Genomic DNA, 9,916 nt, shown 5'->3' with positions numbered 1-9,916 from the left:
AAGATATGTGTCCAAATGTGATTTGATAAGTTATGATTTCTGAAATGATATTTGTTTACGTGAACGAATGTCCTATGTTTGAAATCTATTATGACATCCATAGATAGTCCTAAGTCATGGGGGACGGCATGTTAATGCGAGTCCATGATATATATGTGATTACAAGATCTCGTTAGCCACTTTATTGTGGTGATATGTGTTTAATCAGTATCCGGAACCGATTACTCTAGTTGGATGACGATGAGATATGTTCTATTGGATGTACCATTATTATGTTCAGATATGAGGATGATTATGTTATGATCTATTTTATGATTATGAAATGTTCGGAATTCGTTCACTAACCCCTTTACCTTAATGTTATTCACTGGGCTTTAGCTCACTATGTGTATATATATGTATAAGTGAGCGTTCTGGAGATCAGGCTTGAAGATTTTTGTCTGGATCTGTGTTCTATTGTCAGGCAACCATTGTACCTCACATGGAGGTTCCGGAAGTGTCACATGTCAAAAGTTCTGGTTGTTTCTGTATGTGAGACTTGTTTGTTTTTGTTGGTTGTACTTAAGACGCTATAATGTGTGTGGATATAATGCAAGAATGACTTTTGGATATGTATATAAATTTTTAAATATTCTGTTTCATATAAGTCAGTACAGATCATTAGATAATTATATTTATGTATTTGTTTCTGCTAGCCCCCTTATTTTGTTAATCTGTTTCAGAGGCCTTTGGTAATCTTCGGATTACTAGTCGGTTACGATGCTAAACCTATAGGGGCGAGTTTGGGTCGTGACACTTTTGGATGCGGTCAAGGCTGCCAAGGATGAGGGATATAATGAAGCCATTGCCATTTATGAAGTGCAGTTTGCAAAGTCAGAGAATATCCTGTTTGAAGATGAATGGATGTCTGCACCTCAAGCTGCTAATGTTCTAATGGAGTCCGAACTGAGGAAGAACATCTCTTATTCGCACCTAGATGCTTTGGAATTGCCAAGTGGAGAGACTGTCGAAAGGGTTGGAGCAGAGTAATGAAGAGTGATGAAAAGTTCGTCAAGTTTTTTATTTTTTATTTTTTTTATTATTATTATATATATATTTTTATACTTGTCGGAGTTTTTTTTTTTTTTTTTTTTAAAGTTTTCGTGGATTAACTTTTTAGTTTGCTTTATGGACGGTTGTTGATTGTATAAATGTAGTTTCAATTACGTCTTTGATTGAATCGTTCTAGATTATTTATTTATAGTGATACTGATTTAGACTCAAACCAATTACTACTTTTGAATTTGGGAAACCACACTCGCGATGGTCATTCCTTTCTCTTCATGTTTGGTTTTTGTTGGTATTAACACTACCTTCTATCCCTTGTCTTCTTCAGCTCCAAGGGTCGACACCAGCCTTGGAGGTGTCAACACTATCTTGCTGTTGTGTTCCTAGATTGCTACTGAAATTTAGTGTCGACACCAGCCCTTGGTGGTGTCAACACTTACTTCTTCTTGTTGGCCTTTGGGGTCGACACCAGTCTAGGACGTGTCGACCCTTGTCTATTATAGAATCTAGGATTGCCTACAGAAATTTAGTATTGGTACCTTGGGTACAAGGGTCGACACCTTGTGTAATAACCCGACCCTCGTCTATGATTCTGGTATACTTTCAGTTCCCTTATTCTGTATATTTATATGCTTATTGTGAAATTCCATGTGGAATTACGGTTAAGTAAGTAAATCTCATGTTTAAAGATGTCTATCTGTTGAACAAGAAAAGTATCTGTTACATGTAGAATGTTTGAAGCAGAAATTGGAAGCCTTAACGACTTCATTATCTGAAATTGATTATATATTTGTGATCAGCATAATTTTTAAGTAATATTAAGCATGTTTGCGAAATTTCAATTTTGAAATGATTAAACGATTAAGTTTTGTCTTATATGTCATTATTTGTAAATATATACACCTAAATCTCTTAAGCCTTGATAAAAAAAAAAAAAAAAAAAACGTGAGGCATCTTTTGGAGAGAATAAGGGTTGAAAAGAAGGGGAAAGGAGAACAAAGACAAGGTTCAACAAGGAAGGAAATTGAGGTTAAATTAGGAGATCAAGCTTAAGGTATGTTAAATTTAGTATATATGAGAATTATCCTTTCAATTGTGAAGAAGAGTTGTTTATGATTTATGTTTGATGATCTAGGGTTGTAATGGACAATTGTTCATGATTTATGTTTGATTGAAGAGGGTGTTCTCATCATTTGGTTGTTTTACAACCTAATTTAAGTGTGCTATGTGAGGAATTTGAATCCAAGGATGGAATTTTGAAAGGTTGTGATTTGATTAAGCTTCTAAGCATGTTATCTTGTCATACTCAAGTTTGAAGTCATGTATTGGTAATGTTAGATTAAGGATTTAGTTTATGTTTGGATTAATACATGTTTATAGTCTTTATTTACATGTTTTTGAACCACACTTTATCAATTAAAAGGCCTATTTGGAGCCTTATGCAAGCTTACAAAAATGGGGTTTTGTTTGGGAAAATTTTGGACTACACTGCTGGAATCGCCGCACGTGCGGGGATCACTGCCGCACGTGCGGAAGGCCTGCCGCACGTGCGGGGCTCACAGCCGCACGTGCGGCCCATGCTGCAAAAATTTGTTTGCTCGGTTTTACGTGCTTAACCCTCTGGTATTTTTAGAATTTGTGTTTGATGTCCCTAAGATGCCTGTAAATTCATTCGAAGTAAACTAAAGCAGGAAAGGAATTAAGAAAGCAAAAGAACTAATGACTAAGTTATGTGTGTGTACAGGGCACACTCCAGGAGGGGCAAGCACTCCGTTGTAGCACTGTGAGTAGTAGTACAAGAATGTACATTTTGTATACTATTGACAATTATTGTCACTAATGCTCTGTTCTTTGGAAGTATTATTCAAACATTTATGACAATTGGGAAGCAATGTGAACTTATATGAACGCTAAAAGATTTGCGTACGTCGGTGTGATTTTGGAATCCTTATATTCCGTTAATGACGAATATCAGCCCTTTGTTATTTATCAGTATAGTATGTTATTTCTTAAAGAATAAGTGGAACTTATGTTCATCCTTGAAGAATGATGTTGTGTGAATTTAAGATTATGTTACAAAGGGACCCAAGAACGTTTAGAATCTATGATAGGAATGTAAAGGTTTACCATTAGTATGCAACCCACATAAGGATATGAATCATTCTATTTTGTTAAGTGCATGATAATGACATGATATAACAAGAAAAGCTCTGTTTTCTATTAACTTAATGATTATTCATATATGTAGAAGTATTCACATCATCTCTAGCACAAGGCCCTTACCCAGGGGTAATAATACTGTGGTTCAAATAATTAAGTTACAAGTTTACGTATGTTCTAAGTTTAAGTCTGTTATAAGTTTACGTATGCTCTAAGTCAAGAATGTTACAAGTTTATATATGTGTGACAAGTTCCAATATGTACAAGTTTAAGTAAGGTTACAAGTACAAGTATATACAAGTTTAAATGTGTTACAAGTTTTCAAGTTTAAGTATGTTATAAGTTTATGTATGTTACAAGTCCAAGTATGTTATAAGTCCATGTATGTTATAAATTCAAGTATATTACAAGTATACGCATGTTATAAGTTCAAGTATGTCACAAGTTTAAGTGCGTTACAAGCTTAAGTATGTTACAAGTTTAAGTACGATACAAGCGTAAGTATGTTACAAGCTACGTTACATGCTTATATATGTACAAGTTCAAGTGTACTATAAGTTCACAATGTTGAGGAATTTCTTTATGGAACTAACAAGAATGCTTTTTATTGATTTGCCAGCGCTATTAAAAGGCTAAGTATAAGTAAGTATGAATTCTGATTTCTGTTAATGATTCAAGCATAATGCATATGTATGAATTTATTTCCGTTTATGGTATGACATTTATGTATGGTTTGGTCTGTAAGACCTGCTAATTATTGGTATGGAACAAAGTGCTACTTGGAACTAAGTGCTACGTTGTGAGCCACCGCTAGAATCCATGTGAGACACCTCTTGAGTCCATACATATGTGAAAATTATGAGGCTCATGGCCATCTGTATAAGTTGTTATGAAATGAAGCAAAGTGCTACACGGAACTAAGTGCTACGATGTGAGTTACCTCTAGAGTCCGTGTGAGACACCTCTTGGGTTCATATATGCATGTCCAAGGGCTTTAATGCCAATATGTCTTAAGGGCTTAATGTCATTCTGATAAGGGCTGTAATGCCAATCTGATAAGGGCTTATGCCATTCTAATATGAAACAAAGTGCTACACGGAACTAAGTGCTACAATGTGAGTCACCTCGAGAATCCGTGTGAGACACCTATTGAGTTCATATATCTATATGTTCAAGGGCTGTAATGCCATTCTGACAAGGGCTTCATGCCATATGTACAAGGGCTATATGCCACCATGTTTAAGGGCTCCATGCCATATGTTCAAGGGCTATATGCCATTATGTTTAAAAGCTTAATGTTAATGTGTTCAAGGGCTTAAAACCATTATGACACACGATTGGGGCCTAAGGCCATTTAAAATGAAAATAGGAACAGATTAACTACATGATCTTCGCATTTATTTATGCATTGTTATGTATTATGTTTAAATTGTGCATTTATGTATCATACTATTCACTGAGCTTGGCTCACCCTATGTCATGTCTGTTTCTGTAGGTAACCAACCAGGTGGTCAGTCCTAAACCATGACGCTTGTCCTCTTTGGTCAACCTTTCCATGTCCAAGCCTAAGAGGAGCTGCTCTTATTTTCATGAAGTTTTGACGAACTTTGGTTTTGCACTCTAGTTGTTGGCCCAAGGTTGATATGTGTATAATACTTTCTTCCGAAACGTTTTTGGTGTATGCCCAATTATAGAGCTGGGCTTGTATATATGTGCGTATATATCCGATATTTAGGTGTATGTTTTAGATTTTATTTGTCTGTTTAAAGTTTGTGATCCTGGCATGATAGTAGTAGCTCAATGGAGTTTGTTTCTATTGTCAAATTTTGATATTTAATGCTTCCGTTCAGGCCCCATATATTATATATATAACAGGTTAAGTGTCCGTTTCTGAAGTGGTCATGCCCAAACTTTTAGGGGCGGGTTTGGGTTGTGACACCTTGCCTGCTACCAAACTCAAGTGTCTCAACTTTTCTTCTTGAGGGTCGACACCATTGTTGCAAGGGTCGACCCCTGTGACTTATTTTCCAGATTTTGTTTAGCTTGGGCCCTACTTTTTGGGGATTTTTGACTTGTTCTTTTTATTTAACCTTGGAGCTACTATTCTATTAATACCTAGTCACTATAAATAGACCCAAAATCTCTTTCTCTCATTGTTGTTTCTCTCTCTCTCTCTCTCCCTCTTTCACCCGTAACTTTCTCTCTTTCTCTCAAAACTCACTTTTTCCCACTTACATCCTTAGATCTACTCACCTAGAGGTGTCTTCACACCTTGATCCTTTGAGATAACTTGTAGATCGTGTCAAGAGCTTTCTTTTGATCCGGGTAGCTTGTGGTTTCATTGACGTGGAGTTTCTCCAAGTTCTTCTCTTCCACCTTTTAAGCTTGAGGTAGGGATTCTTCACACCTCTTTATGAGTTTTAACTTAGCTATTCATTTTTATAAAACTACCTTGCGAAAGAAATAGACTTTTGAACAAATCTTGGATTTTGGGTTCGAAACTAAAAAGAGGGGTTTTCAAATGGTTTTCATGGAAATGATTGTGGGGTTTGGAAATGACGTGTATAGGTGGCAACGTGGTTGGTTTTTTGAAATTTGGAAGTGATTTTGGAAGAGGGGTCTTGCTTTAAATGTTGATTTTGTATAAATAATGATATAGATGTTGGAAATATGGAATTTAATTATTATTGATTAAGATGGTGGAGTTGGGTATGTATCACCACTTGCATCTCGAAATTCAGAAAGTTTATCTTATGGAAATTATTTTATTTGTTTAGAGATATCTGTTTTGGGCTATTAGTGGAGGATAGCCATAATTGTTGTAAAAATTACATGAGGACTAGGAGAATGAAAACTATTTCTCATCCACTGCATCGAGCATTGTCATACATTTATACATTTGTAATAATTACATTGTTTTGAGAAAATGGTGAATACTTGGTGGGTAAGGGGAATGGTAACTATGATAAGTTGGTATGTGTGTCCTTGGTGAAAGGCCAGAAGCCCGTGCGGATAGGTGTCGAGCTTTTCGGTTAATACCGGTAAAAATGACAAAAGAGTAGTGCTTGTATAGCCTGCTAGTAGACATGTACCTAGAGATTCACAGAGTTGTATTCACAAACTGGTTTTCCATATAACGGAAAGTGTTTCATGAATGGTAATATAAACCTGGCATGGAATGATTTGAAAGAGATATAAAATGTTTTGTTATGAGCATTGCATATGCATTTTACCCATATGATTTTGTTAAGATTCATATGTTGTGTTGGATTATTTCTACTGGGCTTTGGCTCACCCTATGTGGGAAAAATATTTCAGGTGCAGATGACATGCCTCTACCAAGGCAATAGATTATGAGGACATGGAGCAAGAGCTTCATTTTGTTTAATTGTGTATTTGTTTTGTACAAGCCAAGGGCTTTTATATGTATTGGGATTTAAATCCATTTTTGTTGTGGCCAAGTGCTAACTTGGAAACTTGTAAGCCTTTAGGGCATTCTCTTATTTGTTTACCTTTCATTTTGTTCCTTACCATATAACACATGCTATAGATTCAGGGTTAGGCTTATGAATGTATAGTTGAATGTGTTACTCTTTTGTATAAGAAATTTAAATTAATGGGAGTGTTTATTTCTTCATATGTTGTCTTTTAATCACTATTGTGGATGGGTTATTGTATTCGATTCGGGGCGTTACAACTTGGTATCAAAGCGTACCAGGTTTGAATACTTTGGGTATGTGGGAAGTGATTTTCACCACGATGGGTTTATCTCTCTTGATATAGATAACTGTTTGTATAGTATGCTTATGCGATAACATGTTTATGTGACTGTATGGATATGAAATTTAATTCCTAAGATATTGATTGGGTTTATGGGTTTCTAGAAGTCCTCTTAGAAGATTACTTGATCATTGTTGCTTCTAACTAGCACTTTGGTAATGCCGCGGGATGATCCTTATCTAGAAAGAAAGTTTGTATGTGTTTATGTTCTTATGTGCTTATATGGAATGAATTAAATATTGCCCATTGCATTAAGACGTGAGTGAGTTAGCTTCGTCACATTTGTTAATGCGCTAATCTCTGGTGTTACCTTCATTAGGATGTCAGAACGAGGATATGGCGGTGGTAGGCGTGGTAGGCCCAGACGACATGAGATGCCGTTATCGGATGAAATTCCAATACAGAAAGAAGTGGTCGGTTAGGCTAATGTGGTTGAACCAGTTAGCCAGTAGTCCATGAGCACTTTGGCTCGTGAAATGGTCGGGGCTTTGCAGAATCTATGCATATTCTTAGAGTTGAGAACCAGGTCCAGGCCCAGGTTGCTGAGGCAGGGCTGTCCTTTTTGAAGAAGGAGTTCTTTCGGTCTAATCCGAATGAGTTTTTGGGGGATCTGAAGGAGCCACTGAAAGCGGATGAACGAGCAAATGGTGAAGACATTCGAGATGCTTGGCATCAAGGATGATGGTTTGAGAATGACCTTGACGTCCTTCCAATTGAAAGGGGATGCGAGTCAATGGTGAAAGTATGTGCGTGGGCGCATTGGAATGACTTTGGAGGCTTTTGTCAACGCCTTCCAAGATAAGTTTTTACCTCCCACTGCTAGGGAGAAATTGAGGGATTGGTTTCTAAAGCTTAAGCAACTTAACACACTAGTGGCCGAGTTTGAGGCTACCTTTACTAGCTTATCGAAGTTTGCATCGGAACTTGTGGTGACTGGGGAATGCCATTGTATCGAGTTCGAGAAGAGGTTGATGACCGAGCTCTTGTTCAAAGTAGCCGGGTCAATGATTAGGGACTACAGGCGCCTTGTGGAGGCGGTGGCACATTTACAGACCGTGGTTTAGGATGAAGAGAAACATATGAGGGGCTCTAGGAGAAGTCAAAAGGTTCAGAGGGAGACGCAGGACAGTAAAAGACAGAGGGTTTCCACCCTACAGTAATCCTAGGGAGCTCAGTCTAGGTCTACTTTTCCTGTACCGAGTTTTGGGTCAGGAAGAGATGGACAGGGAGGGAAGTGTGAGCAGATGGGTCACAAGTCTATAGTTTGCCCGACGAAGTGAGGAGGGAAACATTCTGCACCGTCGTCAGCTCGTTCTTAGAGCTAGATTCAGAGGAGCAGGTAGTCGCCTACTTGTTATCAGTGTGGGTAGGTGGGGCATGTGAGGAGGTTTTGCCCATAGTCGGGCGGCATATCTGGAGCATCTGGCCAGAGGCAGACACAAAGCCATCAGCTAGCACAGTCAGCTCAGGCCTCGAGGGCCAATCAGAGAGCCTCTTCGGCCCAGTCAGTGCATTGGACTTATGCTCCAAGGGGTGAACAGATGGAGCAGAGACCTATGGGGCGTGTGTATGCTATTACCATGCCAGACTTAGTGCCACCACCTTCGGTAGTGAGAGGTACTTTCCTGTTATACAATTCTATTGCTAATGTATTGATTGATACAGGTGCATCTCATTCTTTTATCTTATCTGCATTTACATTGGCATTGGGGTTAGAGTTAGCTCAGTTAGCATCTCTACTCAGTGTAGTGTCACTATTGGTGGTGAGATTGTCTTAGAGCAGAGGTGTCGAGGTTGTGACATAGAGGTTGTTGGTTGCCGACTTCTTTTTGCATTTGTGTTGATTGACATGTCTAGTTTTGATGCTATTTTGGGTATGGACTGGTTGTCGTCGTATCGAGCTCTCATTGATTGTTACCGTTAGAAGGTTACTGTATGTACCTTAAGTGGTGATTGTTTTTATTTCATGAGGGACAGATCCGATAGAGTTTCATCTCCAGTGTATGATCCACGTGGACGGAATGAGCTTAGTTATCTTCTTGCTAACTTCTTGGGTAATGAGTGTGATGAAGTCTAGGTCGATTTGCTGAGAGTAGTTTGTGAATACCCGGACGTTTTTTCTGAGGATCTCACTAGTTTACCGCCTCATCGTGAGATTGAGTTCTCAATTGATTTGGTGCCTGGCACAACATCGATTTCTATGGCACTATATAGATTGCACCTACAAAGTTGAGTGAGTTGAAGATTCAACTCCAAGAATTATTAGATAAGGGTTTTATCAGCCCTAGTACGTTGTCTTGAGGAGCACCAGCTCATTTGGCCAAGAAGAAGGATGGTGCCTTATGACTTTGTATTGATTACCAGAAGTTGAACAGGGTAACTGTTAAGAACAAGTACCCAATGCCTCGTATAAATGATTTGTTTGATCAGTTGAAGAGGTCATGCTACTTTTTTAAGATAGACTTGAGATCAGGATATCACCAATTGAGGGTCAGGGAGGAGGATATCCAAAAGACGGCATTTCGTACGCGGTATAGCCATTATGAGTTCCTAGTGATGCCTTTTGGGTTAACCAATTTACCTGTCGTGTTTATGGATCTGATGAATCAGATCTTTCACGAGTTCCTAGACTGTTTCGTGGTTGTCTTTGTTGATGACATTTTCATTTACTCACCCTTTGAGGAGGAACACGAAGAACACTTGCGAGTCGTACTTGAATTGCTTAGAGCCCATAAACTGTATGCTAAGTTTGGAAAATGCCAATTCTGGCTTGAAAAGGTTAAGTTTCTAGCCATATAGTGTCCAGAGAGGGAGTAAACGTAGACTCTTCTAAGATAGAAGCAGTGCGAGACTGGGAGCAACCTAAGAGTGCCTTTGAGATTCGTAGTTTCTTAGGGTTGGCCGGGTATTACCGTTAGTTTGTGACGGA

This window comes from Camellia sinensis, chromosome 3 (assembly GCF_055761805.1).
Source record: "Camellia sinensis isolate YWXY chromosome 3, ASM5576180v1, whole genome shotgun sequence".
Lineage (NCBI taxonomy): Eukaryota > Viridiplantae > Streptophyta > Magnoliopsida > Ericales > Theaceae > Camellia > Camellia sinensis.
This window is presented reverse-complemented; position numbering follows the sequence as displayed.